General features: G+C 42.7%; 1 long non-coding RNA gene across 2 annotated transcripts in view; it reads right to left on the bottom strand.

Annotated features, from left to right (window-relative positions):
* The window catches only part of LOC138245822 (uncharacterized), a 104,917-nt gene extending 100,111 nt beyond the window's left edge, over positions 1-4,806 (bottom strand). The window contains exon 1 of one of the 2 annotated variants that reach the window (XR_011194173.1): positions 4,454-4,806. This is a non-coding gene — a long non-coding RNA (uncharacterized lncRNA). The remainder of the gene's footprint in view (positions 1-4,453) is intronic. The other variant, XR_011194172.1, reaches the window with a different exon arrangement.
* Between the last annotated feature and the right edge of the window lie 22,478 nt (positions 4,807-27,284).

The following is a 27,284-nucleotide window of genomic DNA, read 5'->3' as shown; positions in this document are numbered from 1 at the left end:
GGAGGGGGAGGGGCTCTCGCTGGGAGCTTTCTGCTCACATGTGCTGCTAACACAAGGCAAAGCCGTACGTTTCAGAAATGACGAGTTTTCAACCAAAATGCTCGCCAAACCCGTCACTGGAGTATACGAAATTCTCACGCGTTCGTCTTCGGACCACCTTGCGAGGGCTCAACAATGAGCAGTTGTTTTTCTTTTTAATGTTAATAGATTCAAACAGAGAGTGCAGTTTCGTATGTCAGGCTATACAGAAATTGCCCCTTTTTGCTGCCGAACATTTCGGGGAATGACGTTTGCTTTTTGTGTTTATTTTGCTCTTCTTTATGATTTCGGTTACATGGTCAGTTTGAATCTCGTTTTGTCACTTTTTTAGGCTGGGTATTGTCCCCGATCAAGATTTCGGATTCACTCGCGGTGCTCTTGCAATGCACATTTTAAATATATAAGGGCGGCGCGCGTTTTTGTCTGTTTTTAACTTTCTGTATCTTTCTAAAAACATTAAGGCGGTTCTAAGAAAAAGAAAGAAGTGATGATTCCGTGCTCTTCGTCTTATTAATCTTGAAAAATGTCAGTAGATTGTCAGCCCAGGCGCTAAATTATGTTTTGTAATTCATGCGGTAAATTAAGTGAGGTCCACGTATGTTATATTTTGCATGATTAATAAAGTTGATATTTTCTTGCAAGGGTTTCACTAAATCACCTGCGCGGACTTCTTTTTCGACAAACATTAATTCTCGAAAATAAATTCACATAAGCATTAATAATTGTTTTACAAATTGTGAGTGTTTTAAAATTCGTGAGTATGCGACATAGATGCCAACATTTAGAATTAAGAAAGAGGGAAATAATTGGAAACAATGGGGGTGGGTGTGTATTTTCAGCACTGATTAACATTGGCAAAGGGGCAATTTTTAGACGGGAGAGAGTTAAAATAACGCCATCTTTTGTTTTAAAAATCGGGAATCCCCATCTGATCGGGTCTCGGTACGTGTGATGCGCCAATCTGTCTGCATCCCTATATTAAGACGAGCTTTTCCGGTGAGCACGTTTTTACACAAGCGTGTTTGGTTCGGTGCATGTTGATAACGTGAATGCACACAGATGTACGTTTTTTTGTTTTTACTGCGTTTGCAAAATATATGTGCTGACAGTGTTCGGTGTTGAAACCTGCAGAGGCCAGGCGTTTCCAGTCTGAGGCTGCTGATCGTCGGTCCCGGGGCCTTTGTTATGAATCTGAAGCACCGCCGCCTATGTTAGCCTGTGGCGAGGTTTGAAGGCGGGAATTCTGGATCTGGGAGGGTTACCCGTGAAGGGCTGCAGGACCGGGCAGGCAGGGCTGTCCCCGAGTCCTGCTTCTGCAGGGACCCTGTGCAATAAATACGCCCAACACGTTCACGCGCGACATAGACTGCGCAGTGCCGCTTTATGCCCTTTAACTCGTGCAATAAAAGTGTACAGCACATTAGTTCAAGGATGCATAGCCATTCTTTCCTTCCATGTTTAGTAAAATACAAATGGCTATATTTGTGCGTGCAGACTGGCGAATACGTTTCGTAACTGATGTAAACTGTATGCTTCTACGGCTTAGGTGTCATTAGTGGTAAATAAACGTTTTCTTGCATGGTAAGGTAAATTGTCGTTTTTTTTCTGTCGAGCAAAAGGGAAACGTGTACTTGGACATCTATCTACACATGGTATCTGCAAGGAAAACTGCTGGTACACATTCATATCATGTGCACGCTAATGCAAAATAACACTTTTCTTTAATGCATGATTTAGGGTTTGAATGTATATCCATTATAAATATATTTCTATGCATGTTCCACATATCCTCAGTTCATGCAATCGATATAATTGTTTCACGTAACAACGTGTAAGACAATGTCTTTCATTTTCTTTGCAGATAGCCCTGTTTGGGACGCGTTTAAAATGTTTACTTGAGTTTTTTTTGTGGTTTTTTTGTTACTCCATTATTCTTCACATTAGATTATACAATAATAATGTGTTAGTGCTCATAGCGATTTGATCGTGGAGGATGGAATATTTTAGTGTGTGTTTGAGGGAGGGGGCGAGTGTTTTGGGAGGAAGGCGGGCACGAGCTTTAAGTTCTTGCTTCTCTCGTGCTCTGTTCTCAGCACCGAAGAGGAGTGGGGGTGTACTCTAAGCAGAAACGCTTCCTTCGCCGGCGAATGCATACCCAGCTTTAACAGAGCTCGCACTCACAGTTACGGGACATTTTTTTAAATTTATTTTACTTTCACACCCAAACATGCCCTGCCCCAATCTGCCCAAATTATCAGATGGTTCATTTTAACTACACCCGCCATTAATAAAATAATGCAGACACTACCCGCGCAGCAACTGATCATATTCACGGTGGCATGAGATAGCCGAGCTGTGCAAACACCACGTGTTTTTTTGTTTGTTAAAACTTTAGGGAAAGTAAAAGTTTTTTTAAAATTTAAGTTGCTCTTTAGTTTTTGAAGACAAATCCAGTTTACAAAATCCGCGAAAGTTATTTATTTAATAAACGTTGACGTTTCTGGGGGATAGTTTTTAATAAAAACTAAATCTTTAAAAATGGTTTCTCAGACCAAACTAGTTGTTTGTTGAATTCCCAACCCTGTACATACTTAACACGGTGTATTTATGGATGTCTGACTCATTTAAGCTTTGGGTTTCTTTTACGTGAACTATATTTTCTATTTTAGAGTTTGCTCTGTTTTAAGGACGATGGAGACGCGTACTTTTTCAAACATGAACAATAAACATCGATTGCATTACTTTCCGCGTTAATTATCTGGCGAGAAGCATGGACAATCCTAGTAAAAGTTTATATATTCTCTTTTGCCCCCAGGGCATTCGGTTATTTTGTGACCTCATCTTTTAAAACATATCGTGAGCTAATGACGCAAAACGACGTGTACCAAAATACTTTTGCAACCAGTTGTTCCTTCTTTTTTATCTTATGGACGCGACGTTTTCAGAAATCGCTTACATTTTAGGGTTTTAAGATACTCTTTTATTTTCCTTTGCTGTTTTCTCCCTTTTTAGATGAAAAAAGCACATTGAATGTTGATGCATTTTTTTTTTCTAGTTGTATTCCTATTCCGTTTTTTTGTCTAGTTCTACCCATATTCGAAACTTGTTAAGTCCTTGCCCAGTGGACATTATATAATGTGTATATGCAGAGTGAGTGGCTAATTTTATACTTGATATGTCGAGGTGGTTAGTCTAACGTAAAGAAGTGTTCTGCTTTCCCAACTGGCAAAGGTAGATGCCAAAAAAATCAACTTTTCCAGATTTAACATTTTGAAAGTAAAGGCAACTGGAACTATTTTTTTTCTTGCTGTTAATTATTTCATGGACGCGCCTGTTTCCGTAGGCCACTTTATTTTTTCTAATGAACAATTTCTTCTGCATTTTCCCTTTCCCAACACGTTGTTCCATCGAGCCAAGCGCAGGTCCCATTTTTAAAAACACCGTCCAGTACTTTTCAAGTGTGCTAACCTTCAAAATGCTATTTTAAGTATGTCTTATGCACACGCCCGGGGTTTGTTATATTTTTTCCTGAGCCTATTTCTGCCAAAAAAATTTTTAAAGACTGAGCTTTACCCTTGTCGGTGTGCCCATTTTTGAAATTGTGCAAGCAGTGTTTATTTTGTCCCCTTTAATTGTAGTTTTGACCGGGTTTAAATATGGGTGGGGGAGGGGAAGTTCTAACTCGGGGAGGGGTAGGGGGTCGCCCACAGCAGCTTGGCGACGTTCCGTCTCGTAATTTTATTTAGCGAAAAGATGTCATTTTTTGCTGCATAATATATTTCATTCACCCCTCCCGTTCTATTGCCAGACTGGGTGGTTTGAATGTTTGAAGTGAAAAGGTATTATTACTGATCTGGGCGCTGGCAGTGTTGTCCGGAAGGGAAATCAAATGTCGATTCTGTTTTCGGGCATTTTGTTAAGTAAATCGGAAACTTCCCTTTCCCGCGGTTCTATTTCAGATATTCCGAGAGTGTGTAAGGCCTTCGGAGCAAACGGAGAGGGGCCCCTCTGAAAAACAAAAACGAGACCACGACATGAGTGTGGACCGTAGAAATATGAATCGCCACTGGGTGTAAAACGTTGTTCAGTGACCATCCTTTAAATTCTCTCTTCGTAGCCTGTAAACCGTATGACATTAAGGGTCCGGTTCATGCTGTTCTCCCCTCCCCCAACCACTTCCTCCCAGCCCCCCCTTCACTTGTAACAAAGGTTTCCATTTTGCGTAGTCCGCAAGGCCTCGGCCCCCGCGCGCCCCCTCCAATGCACTGTGGTTGTCCGACCCTCTTGGGGAACACAGCACCTAGATTGTGGTTGTGCACTATGTTGGAAACACAAAGTGGCACGTTGGTGGCAGTCTGCCTCCTTCGTGACACAGTATACAAGTTACACAGCCTGCGTTCCTCGGAATACAAACCTTTACTCGTCATACCGTCAGCCTGTGCAGTTCTTGGTCGTTTCCGCTCCGTGAAGCTCGTTACCCGGCCCGAGACAGCGAGCACCCTTCAGACTGCCCCCGTCCCGTGTCTCATAGTATGTACCCTTGAGCAGACAGCCGATCCAGGCTGTCACTGTACACCTTCCTCGGAGGAAGCCTTCCCGGCCACCGTCCAGTCTGACCATAGAATACCACCTATCCGGTCTGTGGCACGATGCAATCCTTACTTGCAATACTGCCCTTCCAGTCTGACAGTATCCATTCCTTAGAATACTGCCTACCCAGCTTCACAGTATCCATTCCTTGGAATACCGCCTACCCAGTTTGACGGTCGACATCCCTTGGAATACTGCCTGTCCAGCCTGTGCATTCCTTAAAATACTGCCTTCCAGTCGGACAGTGCGCATTCTTTACGGTATTGCCTATCGAGTTTGGCCGTTCTTTTCCTTAGAATACTGCCTATCCAGCCTGACCGTATGCATTTCTTAGAATACTGACTTTCAAGTCTGACAGTATACATTCCTTAGAAGTCTGCAAGTATGCATTATGTAGAATGCTGCTTATGCAGTCGGAGAGTATGCATCATTTACAGTAAGGGTATGCGTCCTTTAGAATCCCTCCTGCGCTGCCGGTGACAGTGGTTCTTAACTTCTGGCCAGGGGATCCGCAATGCCTGCTCATGGGGGTCTGCAAATAATTAGAAAATTAAATAATAGTAATATATTGAGAGTGTATATCAATAAAGAAAAAAAAATGTAAAATTGATTTTTTTTTAAATCTGTTCCTGTTGTCCCTCGGCACCCTGACCTTTTGAAACATTGGTCCTGTTTGAAAGACTTCATGAGCAAGACTTCCCTTTGTGAGGCTCTTGATGCAGTATTTTATATACATCTATTCTTTCATTGAATGGTTATTATAATTACAATTCAAAACATTGATATTTACAACTGATACCACATAACCCATCACTTCCCCCATACATTCCTCGTGTCCTTACACATGCCAGTGTAGATAAACCTAAGTAATGAATATATATATATATATATATATATATATATATATATATATATATATATATAGAGAGAGAGACTGAGGTCCTATGGTTCGTGCCTGCTATTTAGAGGCAATTGTGTGCACTGTCCAACCCCCAATCCATCTACATTCTAACAACAAATTATTTTTCGCACTCTTGGTTTTGACAGTTAATTTGGACGTGTATAAGGGTACCCAAAAATTGTACTTTCTATCTGCTACTTTAGAAATATTTTATTTGTTTCTCAGCCAGTGGTATTTTCCATTCTCTCTACACCAGAGGTCTTCAAACTGGAGGGCGGGCCCCTCTAGGGGGGCCTCAAGTGATGGGGCCCCCCAGACTCTGGCCAAAAGGAGCACTATACAGCTAATAGTGCTTTGTTTTAAGCAGAATCATGTTATTTCATGTTTAAAAAGGTAACAGTACTTAACTGCAATGTTTAAATGGGTCTACACATATTTAAACATTGCCATCTTTATAAAATAATTGTGATCTCAAATTGATTATACAGCAAATACTTTAATGTCCTCGCCATCAATTTGATATATATATATATATATATTTATTCCTGATTTAGTTTTCTTTTAAAAAACATAACATTTCACCACAACCCCACCAGACCATTACTGGGGCTGGGTGTTTACAGCGCACTCCCTCCTCCCCCATCATACATTATGAAAATGGTACTGTAGAATGCCATTCCTGACCGTCTTGTCTTATTCACAGGTATGATGTTTCTGGCAGCATGAGGAAAATGAATCCCTCTGTATCATATCTTTCCTTTGACTTACTGGTTTAGAAACCACCGGAAAGTATGTAATGTCTAAACACACATTTTTCATATTATTTTTAAGAGCAAACTGTAAGTAAAATTTCAAGAGTAGGTATTTAACCATCTTCTCTGTTTTGCTTTTCTCATTAAAATACATTTGTATATTGCATATTTGCCGATCTGAGTGGGGGAAGCAACACGGACTCAGGAGAGACACAGCGTTTCAGTCATGATGTCACTCCCTCAACAATGTAACTACTTTGCACATCTGCATATACGGTTTATTTTGTGGTATTGTTTCATGTTTAATTCTGTTAACAAATAAGAGATTCATCCAAAACCAAGATACAAAGGATTTGTGCAGTGTGTCCGCATCACAATAAAGTGCCCCTGTGAGTACTCGGAGAGTGTTTCCCTGTGTGAAGTAATCGTTACTTGAAATCTGTGAGGCAGTACAATATTTCCCGAATGTCAGTTTTGCTGTACTGCTGTAATAACCTTGAATTTCACCTTTTGCATTGTAGTTATAAATGTGTGCTTGCGAGTACTGTGTTCTAAATAAGATGTTATTGGACCACACTTATTTTCCCTGCCATGGTACGTGTATATATAAAATTTGTAAAGTGAATAATATTCCAGGCTCTTTCAGTCCTGGGTTGGAATGTGCAGAATGGCTCTTACCATCTCACCTCTAGATTTTTAGCTCTTGTAGTTTATCTGGTGGAGCCTTGTGAGATGTTGGCAACTTTTCAAATTTTGGGAGATGCCAATCTGTTCCACTTGACTAAATACCTAATAAGTGATGTTATTGTTCTGGCCATTCACGGCCCTTTTCCCAGTGAACGCACATTTTATTGCAGTCACACATACATTTCCTCCATCAGTAATTACCTTAATCTCATCTCCAGCATGCATGCTCTTGATAGAAAACCTGCCCTCAAAGTGCATTATTGTCGGGCCGCTTGTTTTCCTGAATGTATCTAATAAGTCCTGTCTTACAATTTATATATAAAAAATACTTTGGAGATCCTTTCTCCTGAAGGCAAGGAAGGTGAATTTTAGGGTTTGGAGTTTCGTCCTCTTAGGACATACGCTACAAAAATATATTTACAAAACCCAATACATTAAATATGATTAAAATGTGAACCCTTTATTTTAGTTGGCATGCAATATATTGTTCCAACAAGTCATCTCCTGGATACGGCCGAGCGTTTTCAAGCTGAGAAGAATGTATAAGGGAACTATTGTAAAACAAAACCTATACATACTTAGTATGTGAGCATGTGGAATTAGTTAACTTTTACACAAACCTGTGCAAAATGTACATTATATTTTTATCAGTTTGCCACAGCAAAGACTCAAGCTATAGTTCAGTTGCGACTTTCATGGGATTTCTTTTTTTTTTTTATATGTATATATATATATATATATATATATACGTACTAATAGTTTTGATGCTGCTTTACGGCTTTGTGTATGTATAAATTACAGTACAGAATGGGTATTGATGTAGTATCCTCACCCAGGTGTTCGGTCCTCTGATGGCCAAGAATGGGTTGTAAATGAAATCGGAGCACCCAAGATGGCAGCACAGGCACACGCTACTCATTGCCTAGTGTGTATTTTATGATTATTTTTTTAAGGAGAACACGGTTATTTAAAAAAAAAAAAAAAAAAAAAAATTAAGTAAATACCGGAGTGTGCTATTTAGTTGTCTCTAGAAAAGAGAGCATATTGTAATCACATAGTTCGAATAGGTCTAATTTAAGTGATGTGCCCTTTGCTTGGTTTGAAAGTGGATTCTCCTTCAGAGGGGCGAGGGTGTAGAAGATATCTTCTGCAGGATGCAGCTAACAATGGGCACTGACTGCGACTGGAAGGGTCCGGCTTTGTTTACTTTTCATGGATTGATTTGAGATTAAATAATGGACAAGGGTGAAGCTGTGCAGAGCGGTTTGGGGCAGTGGTCGTTATGGAATGCATATTTCACAGGGCCCCGTGAAATACATCCCATATTTCCAGTATCATGTGAATATTAGTGTTCATACCTGCACATTTGAATGCAGTCCTGGTAAATGCGTGTGTTAATATATATATCTATACAAAATTCTAGACAACATATTACACATTCCATTTATTCAACATCTTATTGAAGGAAAAGCTCCCTAGTCACAGAAGGCGTGTGCCTGATTTAGGAGCAACTGCTCTGTAGTATTTGTGCTGTTTATCCATATAAATTCCTAATGCATGTAATGGTTCCATTTCGTAATGCTGTTCTAAATTTCATGCATATTGCAATGTATACATCAGTAGTAGCATATATTATTGTGACCAGCAAATACCCAGTAATGGTTCATATATTTGCGTTCCATTCATTCAGTTTTCGGCTGCGTGTATCTTTAGGAGTAATTAAGTAATTAGCATGAACGGTCGCACCCAGGATCCTGTGTCAGTCTGCAGGGGCGCGGCAGAGGCCGCCAGGAGTTGCTCGGAGCTTCCTGTGGTATTAAAGAGGGGGGAGGGGCGCTAGGGACTTCGCATTGTTTGCTTCCGGGTGGTGGGCGAGGGCGCCCCGGCAGTGGACCATCCTGCTCGTCGGACACTGGCAGCACCTACCCGCCTTTTAAACTGGCTGTTTCTCTTCACGTGTCGGGTTATCGGACTTTATTTCGTCTTCGTGCTCTCGCCTTCTCCTAAAGGACGGCTTCCGAGGTAACCCCAAAGAGAGGAGGAACTTGCATGTAAAGCATAAAAACACAAACATTCTACTTGGCTTCTCTTATTGAGAAAGAGACTTTACTTCACGGAACCTGGGCAGGGTAACACTGGCTTCCCAAATCACAAACGCACCGTTTCAGATTATAAATATTCATTTCATTCTTTATTTTATCCTTTTCCTTCTTTCTTTCTTTTTATTTTTTATTTTACTCATATTCGCGGCTATAACTATTCCTTGGGCTGCTAAAGAGCGCTAATCGGTTAAGTCGCCACATCTTTCACCCCCGATATCGATTCCATTTTTGTGACCTGGTAAAACCTTTTTTGTTCTTATTAATGTATAGCAGCGTACTCGTTTACATCGCTTAAAATTCATAATAGCTTTGTTATGTATGGTCATTTTTTTATTTTCATCACACGTCATGGGTCCTTTACAGTGAATGGACATTTCGTCCTTGGAGTTGGGGGAGTCTCGGATAAGGTGACTCGTACTGAAAGCTGCCATGTGCTTTACATGTCCCCATCATATCTCTTACTGCCTCATTTCTGCTCTGAATAAAAGTTAGTTTTGCGTTGCGTCCCGGTCTTACTTAATTTAAAGACCTAACCACTCTGTCAACAAACTAGTCTCCAGAAAATCTATGCTCAAAAGTTCACAAGAATCAGTCGGCTGGGCCCCCGAGCACCTTGGACCCCGCCCCCTTTAGAACAGCTGTGAAGCCTACCCTTTGAACATCCTCTCTCCCAAGGCTTGCATCCTGCACGACTTCTCATAGCGCCTAGAGGCAGAACTGATGGTATTACTAGCTAAATAAATAATACATCCAAGCACACCAAAGAATTGCCTTTTTATTGACACGTCTACTGGGTTTGACTTAAGATGGATACACTGAAAACAAAAGCTGGAAGGGGCCTTTAATAACACGAGCTGTGTGAGAGCGGTGGAAGGCTGCTAGGGTTGCCTCTTCTGGCAGCTGCTACTGCGGTGAACTACAGAACCAGGAGCATAGGTGGGGTTCGTCCCTGGCAAAGATCAGAGGGGAGCAAGGCGCCACTAAGGGGAATGGGTGGGGGACCCCATGTTGTTGCAGCGCATTGACTTGATTACATTTGATTCGTGGCACTGTCAAATCAGCTCCATTAAATCCGCGTGTTTTTGCTATACTGCTTCATGTACCACCAAGAGGCCATTTGGTGTCGGAATGGTTTAGAAATAAAAAAAATATATATATTTTTTTTTCGTTCAGTGTTTTTAAAAATGTTTTACAAACGAATGGCAATACTGTTCATAATTTTAAAACGTATACCAAAGTGTAAGCATTAATTCACAGATAACACAGGGTACTGGAAACAACATATTGTAATTTCCTCTCAGTCGCCATAAAAAAAATATTATAATAATAAACTAGGTCAAAAGATAAAGAAAATCTTTCCCATGCGTTTGTCAATACGAGTATTATTTGTTGTTTCGTACGTTACTTTAAAGCATTTGGTGAAATGATTTTAAATTCACAAGAGGAACCTCCAAGTGGGACAATTCCAAATTTAAAGTGGCCTGAAATCTTAACTTGGCATCACTAACGGCCTGAAAGGATGTCCATGCGCAGAAGTGTCTGGTCTCCTGGCCCAGCACAGGTCGCCGATGGTATAAACGCGGGTGACAGACAGTAGAGTTAGCTAGTCCTGGAATAATTTCGAAGTGCGTTTTGCTAGGTTCACCCTCCTTATTTACGTGAAGACATTTGGATAAATGTATGAAGCTCCCCAGAGTATTATTGCATTAGATATCGTTGCTGATTTGTACAAGGTCTAAAAACCCAGGCCCCACTCCATTTTCATAACAAACTATACAAAGTTGTGCATGCTCTCTTGATGTATTAAAGGTGATGAGCGTTTTCTTATTCACTCCTCTCTGTCACTGTGCGGGCAGTGATTGAAAAAGATGCTCAGTGGGTCCTCACAAACACTTCCATTGGACACAGAGTATACTTCGAACTGTTATTTTGTTCATTTTCATAGATTTGATTTAAACTACACCATTAACCAACATATACATTTAGTTGCTATGAAGCTGCAATCGTAAAATAGTGTTTTTACTCATTCAACCAAAATATTGTTTAAAAAAAAAGGGAAATTGCTTCATTTCGGTTCTGGGACAGTCTTTGAAAAGCGTGAAAGAGACCTTTTTTTTCTCTTATAACAAGATGATATAATAACCTAATATACATTCGTCCGAAATACAAAATTAATATTTGCATAGCAATAGCTGAGAGTTCTTCCCATTTGCCACATAATTTGTCATCTGCTCCATAATCTGCAGTTTTTTTTATTGTAAAATTATTCTAGTTCCAACGTTTCAAAACTTTCTAAAATTGAGTGCCAGTAATCCGGTGCATCCTATTCCCAGACGGTATTAATAAGTGTACAAATGAGAAAATGGTGGAGTAATACCATTATAAATTGTGCACTATTACTCCGCATAATGTGTTTTCTTGCCACATAATTTGTCCCCCCTCCGCATAATTCCGGTTGTCCCGGTCATAAGGTTTGACTTGGGCCCGCCAGCCTGGAGGCTCAAAGGGCCCTGGCATGTAGGACAATGCAAGTATCCCTGCGTATCGCAGGCAAAACGTTCTGGTGCACTTTCCCAGATGGGCACGCGGGCACGGCCTGCATTGTGGAGGTCACGTGCGTTATTTGTGGCGTCCTGCGTGTTCGGAGCAGCGAAGAGTAAGCGGGCGCTGTATGTTCTTACTTAGTCACGACTGTTATTGAATATCACCATAAATGTTCCTTTGTAATAAATTAGCCTAGTAGGTGACATCAAAGATTTTGAGAGAGGAATGAAGCTTTTGGAATACCCAGAGGCTCCTTTCAGAACCTGCTCCATCATGACCAATCTGTGCAAACTTTCACATCAACTGGACATGCAACTAAGCTTTCCCGGAGAAATAGTCCTATGAACTAATCAGACCAAGCCAAAGTTCGAAGCCACCCAAACGCGTCCTTGGAGAGGAAAATACTGTCTACCAGCAACTACATCAGCACCACTCGCTGGGTATTAGTACACTGGTGACCTTTGACTTGCGAGGCTTTCTGTTTTTTTTTTTTTTTTGCAGGATCTTAAAGCAGATGGCTTTATGGAACATTGAATATGATGATGCATTTTGGAATTCCCCAGGCCTTTGCCATAACCTCTTCCCTGACAGCTAGCAGAGGAAGCCAGAGAGACTGGATTGTTACAGAATCACTTGATACGCCGTTAAGGAGGGTCAAAGTTCAAGGACTCGCCAGTAGTCTGCACAAACCTTGCCTCGTCCCAAACTACAGCCCCAGACATTGGGAGCCCGTGCTAAGGGCCGACCAGTGAGGCCTGAAACCAGTGACGCGAGGAGGGAGACACTGTGTCCACCTGCCATCTCTCTCCCGTATTTAAATCACGGACTTGACACACCACGCCTGAAGGATGTGAACTATTGCACAGGGTAAATGAAAAAGCCACGGCGTTTTTGCGCAAGTGTGAGTAAATCATCAAGTGTTGCCTAGTTTGCATAGTGTGAATGCAAGGTAAACCTAAACTGAATACAAATTGTAGACTTTAAACGAGATGAGATCATTAAATGTGCCACGCCTTTTATTACAATAAGTGTGTATTTAGGCGGGTTTTCTGGTAAGTGCATGGGTGTGTAAGTGTTTCTCAATCTAGGTTGGTGGAAGGAGAAAGAGCAGCTCTCAGGAGGACCATTATTAATTGTGGTGTGCCATTTTGAACAGAAACTGCAGTTTCACTACTGTATCCAAGTTTTAAGAGGAACTAAGTTACTTTATTAATGTGTTAAAATAATCCAATAGTATGATTCATCTTCTACAGTTAATTGGTGCATTCTCTTACTTGCCTCATTTCAACTCGTTCACATTATTTCCTTTGCCACTAACAGGATTCTATTCGTCCGGCTTGTAATATGTAAATTACATGTGAGAAAAGTTACAGAGTTTGGTATTAATCGAAAATCTATAACTCGGTGGATCTCTCGCCCGGGTGAAGGGCTGACCTCGGAGCATGGCTGTTTGTGCAAGACGCACACGGGAATAAAAGACGAAAACAGCCTCTCGTATGCTCTTCTCCCAGGGCTTTCTTCTGTGTCTTTCAACAAGAAACATGGCCACGTCTTCAGCTCTAGCTCAGACAGTGAATAAATATTCTCCAATCCACGCGCTTCTAATTCAGCCTGGGCCCATTTCCCACGCTTTTCTGCGCATAAATCACACGAGTAAAATTCGCGTGTAATGGGCGCGGTCAGGACTAACATGTTGGGAAAATGTTTGAGACTCAAAAGAGAAAAAAAAATCAAAAGTTGATTTTGTCGGACAAGTTTTCTACGCCTCAAACGAGCCTTCTGCGCCAAGCAGTTGTAAATAACTGGAATGCAGGGGTACCCTTCACGTGCCCCTGTTACTTCCGCCAGGTGTCAGTTACTCTTAAGGAAGTCTGAAAGTTTTGTGTAGAAGATAAACGGGTGTAACCTGATCCAGTATGTCAGGGTGTTACTTGCCAGAAATAAGGCCCTGGTTTATACTTTGAAATACAGCACTAAACCACATCATGGCCTTTAAAAAATAAATAAAATATATATATATATATATATATATATATATATATATATATATATATATATATTATATAGACACACACACACACACACATACATACTCGTCCCACTCCCCCGTTTACGTTTAATTCATTTGCAGTACAGATTCGACTCTTATGTTTTGTGTGTGTGTCCAGAAGATGTTTTAGAAATTATTCAACTACACATTTCTCTCAGTGGTAAATGCTGAAAAACGAGATGGTTACTCACTGGGTGGTAAGAGAAACCTATATTACAATTTATGTTACCTACATTTTATTGTCCGGATTCAAGTTGGAAAAGCAGTAGTATTTGGTGAGGTGCCACGTTGTTTTACAACACAATAGGATTACTGGGTCTGTGTATTGTGTTGTATTGTAATAGTATTTATATAGCACTTACTACACCTGACAAGGCGACAAAGCGCTTTTCGGCGAGTAGCACGCTACTCCCTGAACTCAACAAGAATTAGTGGTGTATTAGTATAGGGAAATATGAGTACAGTTTTAGTATTATTATGAGTTAATTTCAGCCGTGGATATGAGAGTATAATGTCCACACGTCTTTCATCGGAGGGGTGTAGGGTTTTAAAACGCAAAGGCCGCTCTCTGTAAATGCGTACATCCTCCCAGAGAAACTCACTATTGGAAAAACTGTCGATAATAAACCAATATACAGCATCATAACCGCAACGTCTTAACAGTATAGGCTATACGCAATATATCGAGCTCGGAGAATGACAAGGGGAGTTGGCCCGGCAGAGATTCGAATTCCTGAGCTCGGGTCTAGATCACAGCGCGTTCCCCCAGCGAAGGCTTAAGGTACTTGGGTATTTCAGCTGCTGTATAAATTCTAAAGGTCCTAGTTGAATTGAAATAAGTATCCCATTGTGAAATCCTAATCCCGGGAAAGGAGGGGAAAATGGGAACCGCCAACCTGCCTCGAGGAATAAAATCGCGTACTGTATTTTTGAGATATGTAAGCTTCCGGATAAAGTTTCCCTTCTCCACCTATCAGCTTTGCACTTTAACGATGAGTTGTTCCTTTTAAACTGGATCCCATTGCACACTTAAGAGGCAGGCTATTTCCGGGCATCTGCTCTAGAAGCTTTTTTCACCGGATTCCCCCTGTCAGGACTGAGAGCACTTTCTTTCCAAATTATTCCTTGCGGGGATTTTAAAGCGCTTGGAGGAAATTCGGTTGCAGCGCATCGCGGGCTGTAATAGTGGATCAAACTCGCGAAGTTCACGCAGAGGACGCGACCGGGCAGGCGGCTACAAGTGGGCTGTGGTTATTTCTCCTCAAACAGCTGAATTCTTGTTACTGTTTTGTAACCATGCACCGTCCCTACGCTTTCTGCAAAGGATACAAAGTTGGCTCGAGTTGAGAGCTGTTTGTGTCCCCCCTCCCCAACTAGGGATTTATTTTTATTAATTCTTCCCATGCGTCCAGAAAATTTGTCCGTGGCAAAAAGGCCCCCGCGGCTGTCATTTCTCATTAAAATTCTGTCTTCGGAGTTGGGTTCCTTTTTTTTCTGTAAATTTGTTGTTTTGGTTTACGTATTTATAAAAAAAAAAAAAGCTAGGGGGACTCCAAATCTCGAAGAGTGCTGGGGGCCTGTGCGAGGTACCACCAGGAGAGGAAACAGGGTGGATTGTGAGTTTTGAATATATGATTGGAAATCAATACCTTTTTGCACATATCCGTAAATCAATCGCATCTATAAAAAATAAAGGAAGAGCCAGACGTGCAGTTTAAGGCACCAGCTCAAGAGGCCTGTTCAAGCTCCGCAGGTCATAGATTCAAATTCTCGCAGGGGCTACTAGGCTTGTCATCCTCGCGAGGTCACTTAAAGCAAAGCTCCTTAAATGAGACCATGTTTTGTTTTTTTATTTACAGCTCTAAAGACAGGGTAGCAGTTACTTCACAAGAAAACTCTCGTGATTATTACTTTAGATGTAGCCATAGCACGAGGTCAAAGGAACTTGAAGATCTTGGCTCTAAAAGTTATTTTGAAGAATATACTTCATGACAAATGAGAGGTCAGAGTGGGGTTGTGTTTGTCGACGTCCAGAGAAGGCAGCTGGGTTAAGATGCTGATAGTCTCTGAACGTGGACTGCATCCCTGGGGCAATCCATGAATATATTGCACTGAATGCACAAACAGCTTGTTTGCAGAGCGCCATGCAATCCTATAACACCCAACACTGGTGCTCCTTTTACCCAGTTCACTGCTGATGTTTGGGCTTCTAAGCTGCATATCCTCTCTTCTGCAGCGGAGGGATCTTCCCTCGCTGCATTCATAGACAGGTGTGCGTAAGAAGCATGCAGGAGTTCTGACCAAAGATTGCCCAAGCTGCACATCCTGCGTCATTTCCTGACTTGCACCATAAATACTGTACCTACAATTCTGTTTCTTTGCTAAGCCTAAATCGCCACCGTGAAGGAATGAGGTGTTTGTATAATGCAGCAGCACCAAAAGTTAACTTCAAGGCACTTCCGGGCCAAAGGAAGGACAACCACTGACCCCTGTGGGTATGTTTTCAGGTTGTATTCCTGAAGTTTAGTATAAATGAGATGCTTGGAATTTCGTTTTTCTAGGTCTCGCCTTCAGAGGGCTTGCAGCAGCTTTTTCGCCAGAAAGACCTTTTTTCGAACCACAGGAAAAACTTTCATTGGCCACTATTGCCTCCTGTTGGCGGGCTTTCTAGTCCCTGCCATTTGCATGCTTCTTATTCAATAGCTTCCCTTCCTCCTCTTGTGTTGGCTCCTCCTGGGAAGCATGGCCCCTTTACTATTCTTTGGAGTGACAGACTTGTGTCCTTACACTGCTGAAATTCATGGCGCTACTTTTTTCTTTTTCTTTCTGCACTCCATAAGAGTGTGAATGTGTTTTTGCCTTTTCTTCTTGTGTACTGCTTCTCTTATCACATTCTGCACCTTCTGTACACTCCGTGTTTCTCCCGCCTCCTCTGCCCAGCCCCTCCATTGCTTCCCCATCCCATTTTCTTTCTGTTTTTAGGTGTCACCTACTATCACACATGTACTGTCTATTGTGAGACATTTTGTTAGGTTAGAGTTGGCGTAGAGCTCCCACCACCAACTGTACCATTGGTTGGCCTCATTATCACTCTCATGTGCTTGCTTCTTATTTGATGAGTTATGTAGGTTTTACATCCGGTCATGAGTCTGTCTGTCCCCTGGAGCATACTGTGCCCTCACAATACTGCAGCTGTCTCCCTCCTGTACTTCTCTTCCCTGTGTGTTGCTTTGTCTCACCTTGTGCTTCTCTGCCCCAGTTCCCATGTTGTTCAGCCTTATCGTATGCTTCTGTGTCCCCGGTCTCTGTGTTGCTAAATGCTGTTGTGCCTCCACCCCAATCTCTGATGCATTTTCTTGCTGTGTGCGTCTGTCTCCCCACCCTGATCTGTTGCTCTCTCTTGCTGTGTGCTTCTCTGCCCCCTGTTGTTTCTGCCTCTGTGTTTCTTCCCCACCTATCTCCGTGTTGCTATGTCTTGCCATATGCTTTTTTGCCCTACTCTCCATGTTGCTCTATTTTGAGCCCTGTGGTTCTGTGATCTCCCTCGTGTTGTTTTGTCTCACCATGTGCTTGTCTGCCCCGCCCGTGTGGTTTCAGTCCATCATATTGCTTCCCCACGCGTCGAGCGTGCAAGTGCTTTGACCTGTTATAAGAACTGTGGGCTTTTAACCACACCCCATCACTTTCACTCGTTCGTAGGCTTACCTCTCAAAATCCTTTATTATCGTTGGTAAATGCTTTACGTATGTCCCTCCTTGGGGCATGTTTTTTACCGCCTTGCCGACTGCCCCGTTACACGGATAATTGCACGACTCGCGATACGTTTGCCTGCACGCAAACTTCTTTTTCTTTTTGTGTGTCTCCTTCACACTCATGGCGGCCATGGGGCTTTGAATCGGTTTGCCGATGTCAACTGTTTTACTTTTCATTTTCAATTTAAGTGGCACAAAAAGTCCAGTTAGGAATTTACTACGTTAATAGGTCTAACTCGAGGAAACGCGAAACCCATTCCATTGCAAATGCTTGTTGCTTCTGGCCGACCACATCCCCGGTTTTGCTTCTGCATCCCTCCTTGCCCCTTTTTAAAATTGTATTTTTAGTTAGCTATCCAACTTGCAAAGGTTACTAGAAAAAAAATAAATGCAGTTTTGTAGGCATTCGCGTGTGGTGCTCGCACCTACAAAATATGACCGTCCACAACCTTCCCTTTTTTTTTTTTTTTTTAAATATTTTAGCCATCTTGGACACCAGAGATGCTTTATAGCATGGCTAAAACATATTGTCAAAACTAATATGGCCCAATGATGCGACCTATTGGCGTTGCCCATGCTTGTGATTATTCTTCTCCGCTACCTCAAGATCCCTACTTACCTCCTCCCCGTTGCTCCCTCTGCCCCATATTTACTCCCCACCCACCCACTTCGCCATTGCTCCTTTATCCCTCTGATTGAGGTCCCTTAAAAAATATATATATATTTTGGGTGCTCCCAACAAGTGCATTTTGCCGTTCTGCTGCTCCATTTCTCAAGGCCACTTTTGCGCATTTTTCAATTCATCTCTCTTTATTTAGCACGCCTAATGGCGTTCGCCATCTTGAAACCGGTAAATAAAAAAATAAACCAAATGAAGGTACCGGTATACCGTATGCATGCGCAGTGACGCGTGCACATGTGTACACCATGAGGCACGGGCATGTGTACTCATAGTTGCGCTCTTATTCTTTTTGTGGATGCCGCCCTGTAGGTGTTTGTGCTTGGGTCGACCCCATCTATCGAACTTTGTGACCGTTTTATCTGCAGCTGTACGTTTCTCAGCCCCCAGCTCTGGAAAATGCCAGTTCCCTGCAGTCGTAAATTAAGTGCCAGCCTTGGGTTGTGAGAGATGCAATAAACAGTGACCTATCAAAACACCCATTGTCGCCTCTGTGTGCTTTAAAAAATATATATATATATATTTCCCACTTTCATATCCGATTTCAAGGCCATGTGTCTGACGCTGATTTCCGCTGGATATATTCATGTCCTACTGCAGAGCTGAGAGGAGCGGTACACGTGGGGGGATCCTGGCGCAGATGCCAACGTCGTCTGTATATGAAAAATTGATTTCTGTTATTGTTTCTGGATTAAAGTGTCTGAGTGGGGGGTTGGTTGAAAGGGGCTGGCAATCCGCAATCCAGCTGAGCAGAGCAACTCGTAAACACCGAGAGGAGCCCTCTGTGTTCACGTGTGTGTGTGTGTAGTATTATTATATATATATATATATATATATATATATATATATATATATATATACACACACACACACACACACTCTCTCTCTTTTTTTTTTTTTCTTCACGTGAACAAGACTCCTCGGAGTTGAAAGGCGTTTGTGTTTGTTGTCGTGGATTAAGCACTGTTTTCAGGAGTGCAGTGGTTTTTCTTGTTTTTGGAATTATAATTTGAGGAGGATTGGTCTACCTCCTACCACTGGCAGCGTGAGTGCCCCGCGTCTGATTTATGACCATTTGTTTATTTTTATATCTATATATATTATGCATGGTGTTCCTGTTGCAACAAATATACAGAAAACATTTCACAGGGATTCTGAAATATTTTCCGTATTTCATGGTAATAACCTCGAGAGCCTCTCCTGGCCCTCACCATTGCCAATTGTTGTCTTACCTTAAAACATTTTTGATCTTAGCCAAAGCCTGTTTTGAGGAAGGTACGTGAAATCACAAAAAGCCTTAATGCTGTGAAGGAGCATTTTTAAGTTTGTAGTGCTGGTAGTAGCTTCAACAATCTGAGTGTAATCTCTTGTCTAATCAAGTTTGTTAATGAATACTGAACATTCTAATCGCATCCAGGGTCCATTGTAATCTGGCCCTGCCTTGTAAACAGTAGCTTTAGAAATCTCTCAGCATAACCACTACCTCATGCTTTAGCAGCAGTTTAGTCAAAAAGCTGACAATTCTAATTGCAATCAGCACCCATTGTTTGCAGGGCTACGAAGTCTACAAGAATGTTTTTTTAAGAAAGCAAAGTATGTTTTAGCGGAGACCCTGCATTCTTAACTACAGTTATTTGTCTCTCCTTTGTACTACATAAAATCGAACAGTATAGTCAAATATGTCACTTACTGCAATCAACAAACCTTGCTCCTGTTTGAATAAAGCATTGTTCCATACTAATTGCACCCAAATAAATGTGTAATATAAAACATATGTAATGGACAACTGCTGGATTGCTATCTCGGGGTTCCAAGCCACTCACTCGTCACCTGCATGATTTATGATCTGTGACAGAGGCACGTCTTTTTCCAAAGGGTGTGAAATGCCCAGGAGGGGTGCCATAATCTTTTGAAATTTCAAAATTAGGTTGATATTAATGACAACATTTAACAATGGTTGCTAGAAACGAATAATTGGGTTGTGGTATAAATGCTAGGCCCCCCGAATGCATTGACTGACATGCTTCACAAGAGGAGAGCCGTATGTGCAGCCAAGCAGGCTGTTACCTTCAAGTGAGGCACAGACACCCCACCACAACATCGAGACTGGCTACATCACAAAATGAAATAAAACCATGTATTAAACCCAGATCTGTGACTGGGGGTGAGTGTTTGAAATATTTCAATGATCCATCCAACATTTTGTTTTGTGGTGTTGCCATGTAGACTGGCTACTCAGACTGTGGAATACCAAAGGAATGGAAAAACTCCAGGTTCTTAAGTTAATGTGGCCAGCACCTGCGCAAATTCACCAAGATGAGGGGAACCTATTGGCCGTCTACAGGACCACTTTGCCACGCCGGACGATTTCCATCAACTGGCGGGAACACCACATGTGTGATGGAGACCAACCCTTTCCTGGTTTTGTCCATCTCCACATTTTCTTACCAATCCCACCTTGCTGTACTGTTACCCCCTGCTCTGCATGCCCTCCCCTCCACAATTCCCATTTTCCTTTCCCTATTTATATGCCTTACCGGTCTTTTGGTTGTAGGTGAGTGTATGTGTTATTGACAAAATGAATAAAAATATATAAACCATAAACTCTCCTTGGGTGAAGAGGAACATTCATCTCTCATACAGTTACCTAACTCTAGTATATCCTAAATTTCATAGAGTCACAGGTTCTGAAGGGACACTCACGATACAGATCAGTACCTTCATTTTTTTTGTCAAGAATTGTTCTTCTGAATATTGAGAATAAGAATGTTGTGATACAATAATATCGGACAAAATGTCGAGGACCAGAATCTCAAAAGGTAATTGCAAATAGAGGAAGAACAGATGTCCTATTCTTAAATCCACATCTATTTACCCTGAAGATATACATATCTTATGGGTACATAGATGTGGAATTGGCTTTGCAAAAGCTACACTTGCCTTTTGTCTGTGATAATAAGGTCCCATGATGTTTCCTATTACATACTGAAGGCAAAAGTTATGTTTTTTGTTTACTGTCCATCAAAATATTTTAAAAAAACTGGGACAAGTGCATTTTTGAAAAATTGGACCCTCCATTAAAAAAAAAAAAAAAAAAAAAGCAAGCATTGGCAAAGCCAATAGGTCTGACCTATGCAAGAACTATTGACTTTGCCAATGTGTTTTAACCATGTGGTACACCAGCATGGTTAAAAGCTAGTGGTGTAGAGGAAAGTGGTGTGGGGTGTTGCAGAGTGGAATGGTGAAGTGGAGTGGAACAGAGTATCGCATGTGTATTGAGTGTTATAGTGTGGAGTTGCGTAGAGTGGCATACACTGTAGTGGCTTAGAGTGGACTGATCTAGCGTGCAGTGGCGTAGAGTATTGCAGATTATGGTGCTATAGAGTGCAGTGGCATTGAATTTAGCAGCGTACAATAAAGCATTGTAGAATGCAGTGGTTAGATTAGAGTGAAGTAGCGCAGAGTGCAGTGGTGTAGAGTTGAGTGGCATAGAATGCAGTGGTGCAGAGTAGTAGCATAGAGTGCTGTAGAGTATAGTGCTGTAGAATTCAGTGGCAGAGAATGCAGTGCTGCAGAGTAGAGTGTCAGTGCAGTAGTGTGGAGTGGTGTAGAGTGCAGTTGTGTGGAGTGTGTTGCCGTAGAGTGCAGTGGTTGAGTAGAGTGCTATAGAGAAGAGTGAATTGGCATAGATTGAAGTGATGCAGGGTAAAGTGCAGTTGCATAGAGTGGGATAGAGTGTAATGGTGTAAGTGATGTAGAGTCCAGTAGCATAGAGTAGATTAAAGTGGCCTGCAGAGGATTGGCGTAGAGTGCAGGAGCATAGAGTTGAGTGTTAAAAGTTGCATAGATTACAGTGGCGTAGTGTGGATTTGTGCAAAGTAGATTGGTGTGGCCTAGACTGGAGTGGTATAGAGTGCAGTGGTGTAATGTAGACAGATAAAGAGTGCATTGGCATCGAGTAGAGTGGTACTGGGTAGAGTAGAGAGGTGAAACGTGAAGTGGCATAGAGTGGAGTGGAGTGGTGCAGAGTACAGTGGCTTGGAGTGTTGCAGTGTAAAGGGGAGTGGCATAGAGCTGAGTATGCATGGCAGTGCACTGCCATCACAGACAACAAATGTTCAATTGAAATGACCATTACATTTGCACAAACATAGTTTTGCTAATAAAACTATACAGTGCACAGACAAAAACGTGTGGAAATTGCACCACCTAGTGTAATGATTTTTTTTGATCATGTTAATGTATTTGTTTCCGACACACATCAGAAATAACAAAAAATGTGCTTCATTTGTGTTCCTAATTCTGATATATTTTGAAATACTTACACAGTTCATTTAAGTATTCTTGTGTGCTAGAAAAAAAAAAAACTCTTTCCTACCCCTATTATCCAGCAAGATTGTCGCACAAATTCTTTCACTTTGAAGTCAGAGAAAGAAAAGTAAACAAGTGCCCTTGGAGAACAGAATGTGAAATTTGACCTTTGTCTTTGACTGCACAGCAAATTTAACAAGATAAGAACAAGATTTCAAGGCCTGCTTACAGCAAGGGCAGTTGTGGAAGAATACAGTAAATGTTTAGGCAAGAGGAAGGACAAACAATGTCGAGAGCCTAAAGCAAACAGAGCCATCAAATAGAAAGCCAGAAAATGTGAGTTACAAACTACAAAGCCAATGGTTATCAAGAGGTGGAATGCATTCCCAGGTCAACTTTCTGAAAATCCTCAAGATGTTTTTAGCAGACCAGACAGTAGAAAGTGACAAGGATAACAATGTTGACAAACTTGGAGTGTGACAGGGTTTTGAAATTGGAAAAGAGAAAAAAACTGAGGGCTACAGGGACTGGAAGTGAGACGGATGCAGTGAGTAGCAGTGACAGGGAGAGCGAAAGCTATTGATAGTGTGATGGTGAAAAAGAAAAGGGGATAGAGCTAAAGGCTGGGAGTGTGACTTGGTTTTGGGGTTTGACTGGCTGTGTGACAGTGTTGAGGAGGATTGCTGGTTTTGTAACTGTGATAGTGAGAGAGAGGATGGGAATCAGGACTTTAATTGGGTCAGGGTCCCCCTCCAGGTCTCAGACTGGGCAGTAGGTAAACTTAGAGCTTTAAACAAGTCTCCAATGGGCCCCATATGCATGTGACTAGCTTACTAGGAAAAAACACTAAGGGCCATATGTACGAAAGCTTTTTCCCATAGACACAGAATGGGTAAAATCCTTTGGTACATCTGGCCCTAATTGATTTCTAAAGAATGACTGTAAAACACATTCAGGTAATCCAAGTCAGTGGTGCAATTCCTATATATATTTCATATTTAGCTTAATGTTGCATTCCCTAAGAGTGTTTACTTTTTCCTGGAGTGTGGTGTTTCTGTAATTTTTCATGCAGCATATTACTTTTGTGGTGTGAACTGAGTTGCCTGTAGGTATCTGTGTTTAGATTGCATCTGGGTGTTTATAATGGGCCACAATTGAAACCTCAGGAGTTGAGGTTGGAGGTAGTGCAAGTTTCCTACAATATCTGTCAGAGCTTTATGAAGGTGTTCATCGGATATGTTCATCCAATCCTTGACCTCTGCATAGCAGATAGAGATATTGTCATGTCCAAGTTGTGAATCTAAGCAAAGGTTAGTGAAGGCGGTACACAACTCACGAATTAGTGACCAGGTGAAAGTAAAATAAAACTCAGTGCTTAATGGTGAGTGGGTGCATAGTGTGTGGGGGATGGCATACTGAAGGAGTAGCAAGTGTGACAGAGTTTGGTAAAGTGTGTAGGAAAGTGCCCCTTTTGGCATGGTTGCCCCCCCACCCCCCCAAACACAGTTTTTGCTGATATTGATGCTGTCTTGACGGAGTGTGCTGGGATCCTGATAACCAGGCCCGCCACCAGTGCTCTTTCCCAAAACTGTACTCTTGTTTCCGCAATTGGCACACCTCTGGCACACAGTTAAGTCCCTTGTAAAAGGTACCCATGGTACCATAGGCCCTGTGGCCACGGAAGGTCCCCAAGGGCTGCAGCATGTATTATGCCACCCTGGGGGACCCCTCACCAAGCACATTCACAAGGCCATTGCAGCTTGTGTGTGTTGGTGGGGAGAAAAAGATAAAGTCGACATGGCACCTCTTTCATGGTGCCAAGGCCACAATCCACTGCCTGTGACATAGGTAAGTCACCCCTAAGGCAGGGTGTACTATACCACAGGTGAGGGCATAGCTGCATGAGCAATATGCCTCTATAGTGTCCAAGTTCATTCTTAGACATTGTAAGTGCGGTGGTACATGGACTGGGAGTTTGTCGCTACGAACTCCACAGCTCCATGAAGGCTCCACTGAAGTCTAGGAAGTTTGGTATCAAACTTCTCAGCACAATAAACCCACACTGATGCCAGTGTTGGATTTATTGAAAAATGAACTCTGTGGGCATCTTCGAGATGCCCCCTGCATTTTAGCCAAACTTCTAGTGCAGGACTGACCGGTCTGTGCCAGCCTGCCACTTTCAGACAAGTTTCTGACCACATGAGGTGAGAGCCTTTGTGCTTTCTGTGGCCAGAAACAAAGCCTGCACTGGGTGGAGGTGCTTCACATCTCTCTCCTGCAGGAACTGTAACACCTGGCAGTAAGCCTCAAAGGCTCAGGCCTCTTGTCACAGTTCACCAGGGCACTCCAGCTAGTGGAGATTCCCATCCCCCAGACAAAGCCCCACGTTTGGCGGCAAGACCGGAGGGAAAATTAGGGAAAATGAGGAGGAGTGACCACTTCAGCTAGGACCATCCCTAAGGTGTCCAGAGCTGAAGTGACCCCCTCCTTGCAAAATCCTCCATTTTGGTTTGGAGGACGGGGACCAATATTTTTGGGTCTGTGTTCCCCCTCCAAAAAGGGAGTGGACATGGAAGGGTGTAGTCACTTTCAGGGACAGTAGCTATTGGCGACCCTTCCCAGAAAGAAACTCCAGCAGAGGGCTCTAGAGCCTCCCTGATCTGCAAGTTCCACCCACTCTGCACCCACAGCCCGTGTCCAGGTCGCACAACCGACTAGAACTGGTCCTCTGGCGATTCTGCCCTAGAGTCCACTCTGGGTTGACCCCTCCTGTCCAAAACGACGACACCTGCAGCCTAAATCTGGAGGACCTCCCTGACAGCGAGAGAACTGGACGAAGATTCTCCAATGCCTAAAGGCACCTCATAGTCCTCTGGCCTTGGGGAATCCGACTACCGGTCCAGCGACATCCAGCAGGTGGCCTCCTCCTTGTTCAGCCTGTGGATTTCCGGGACCGACCCCATGGACCCAGCCTGCAGCCTTTTTGTGCCCCCTGGAGTTCCCCTATTGAGTAGCTTTGGGAGGCTGACGCTGTGTTTGCACCCTGCACCCAGCACTGCTGAAGGTGTATGTTTAGTGCTGACCTGTGGCCCCCCTGGTGGTCACCTAAACCCCTAGGTCTGCCCTCCGAAGACATAGTATTTATCTGCTAGCAGATCTGATTGGGATCTCATTTTAAATCCAACAGCAACTTTGACCTCTGTACCCATCTGGCCCGTGTTGCTGGTGGTGGATGTTTAGGGTTAATGGGAACTCTGACCTGTGGACATCCTAACTTCCGGAGACTGGAACTGTAAGTCTGGTACTTACCGCAAAAACTGTACTAAGTTTTCTTCCCCCAGAATTATCTTTAAAAATTGCACTGTCAACTTCTAAAACAGATACTTGCTATTTTATTGAAAACCGTTTAACGTGCCAAATTGAAATAAAGCAGTATTGATACATATGTTTGACACTTGCATACAAATGTACTTACCTGCAAACTGAATCTTGTGGTTCTAGATATAAAGTAACAAAGTATATTTTTGCAATATAAATACAATTAGCCTAGATACTGGATCCATGTCTTAGCCTATCTGGTGCACTCATTCCTTGGCAGCCCAGGACGTTTCAGATCCTGGATGTTAATATATCACTCTATGGTAGATTTGCACGATGGGAACCTTAAACGAGTGGTCACATCTATCCGTGCCCAAATGAATTTCTGGCAAGCTCTGTCACTTTCGGTGATGGGAAGGGTGTCTCTTTTGAAAATGGTGGTACTCCCACAGATGCTAAACTACTTCTCCAATTTACCTTTATCTAACAAAGGCTGCTGTAGAGTGACGCTGGCGAAACTGTACTCACCACTAGAACAGGTGGGGGCTAGCAGTGCTGAACAAAGGGCAGTACTACTTGGCTTCCGAGCTGCAATGAGCAGCCAGGTGGCTTTCTGGATTCCAGCTGTCATTCATGGCCGTATCCCTGGACGATACCTCAGGTGTCCCACTTGTTTCACCTAATCTCACACGTGGGGACACCAGACTCACTCCTGGTGTGGGTGGCTCACCGCTGTTACCGCAGGAGTCTGTGCCTCATATGCGGTTACTCCTCAAGCACCAGCTTTGGCTCTGCTGCGCACGCCATGCAATGCGTGGCTCACGTTTAAGATGGAGCTGGAAGCTTAGCATGTTGCTGGACTGCATACGCTGGGAGATCTGTAAAATGAAAGCACGCTAACCCCATTTGCTATGCTAGCAAAAGAGACCAGCTCAGGACCAGGGCAGTTTCGCTGCACAACTCCTTGATAGTGACAATATCCCTACACTGGAGAGACATCTCTGCTGAACAACCGATGCATCTACTGGTACAATATATGCAAGTTATGGGGTCGGGTAGACACCTGGTGCGCTGGTTCACTGGCGCTCTAGAGACTCACACAGTTAATGAATGCGCCACCCTGCGGACCAGCTGGGAGGGTGATTTAGCCACGCCTTACACAGATAAAGAATGGGATATGTTACTGAGAGGCCACACCAACATACCGCGCAATGCGCAATTTTGTCATATTCGATGCAATATAATACATAGAGCCTACCTTACTCCAGCTAAAATTAATCAGTATTTTCATCACCCTGATGCAGCTTGCCCCCATTGTGCGCTAGTGGCAGCGGAATTGCTGCACATGTTATGGTCCAGCCTTTACTTATGCTTCTACTGGCGAAATGCCGTTGCAGCTGTCAGTTTGCACAGCGTGCCCACCGCTGAACACGTGGGAAACATGTATTCTGGGCTTTTCCATTAGAGCTAAAAAGCAAAAAGCATCCACGAGGTTCCTGGACCTAGGCCTTCTGACAGCCAAACGCCTTATTACCAGGCAATGGAAATCCTCGGAACCC

This window comes from Pleurodeles waltl, chromosome 7, assembly GCF_031143425.1.
Source record: "Pleurodeles waltl isolate 20211129_DDA chromosome 7, aPleWal1.hap1.20221129, whole genome shotgun sequence".
NCBI lineage: Eukaryota > Metazoa > Chordata > Amphibia > Caudata > Salamandridae > Pleurodeles > Pleurodeles waltl.
This window is presented reverse-complemented; position numbering and strand designations above follow the sequence as displayed.